At 35.7% G+C, this 370-nt stretch overlaps 1 protein-coding gene across 1 annotated transcript in view; it reads left to right on the top strand.

The window, feature by feature from the left end:
• Nucleotides 1-370, top strand: part of LOC119581704 (calponin homology domain-containing protein DDB_G0272472-like) — a gene marked incomplete at its 3' end in the record, with an annotated part of 10,373 nt that overhangs the window by 2,215 nt on the left and 7,788 nt on the right.

Raw genomic sequence — 370 nt, 5'->3', positions numbered from 1 at the left:
GTATCGAAATGGTAATGTGCCTAATTTTCACAGGGAAGTCATCTTGACAGCTTAACTCCTCTGTTTAGTTTTCTAAAGAGGCATGCACATAAAATTTAACTCTGCACAAAGCTAAGTGTGTGTATACCTTGAAGACAGAATGAGAAACTCCTTCCCTCATCACCTGGAACTTTACCTGTTCTAGGCAGGTAAACCATGAATGACATATACAATAAGAAAATTGCAGGGAGTAAAAAAACATTCAGTGTTAAGACAGATATCAGCTATACTTAACAACCAATCAGTGAAGTGCCAGACATTTAAAGATATGGTTCCTTTTACTTACCCTACTTTTTTTTCCTTCACTTTTTTTTGTGGCTGTTTATTTGAT

The sequence above is a fragment of the Penaeus monodon genome, chromosome 15 (genome assembly GCF_015228065.2).
Source record: "Penaeus monodon isolate SGIC_2016 chromosome 15, NSTDA_Pmon_1, whole genome shotgun sequence".
Classification (NCBI taxonomy): domain Eukaryota; kingdom Metazoa; phylum Arthropoda; class Malacostraca; order Decapoda; family Penaeidae; genus Penaeus; species Penaeus monodon.
Note: the sequence above shows the minus strand (reverse complement) of the source record. Positions and strands in the feature narration are given on the sequence as shown.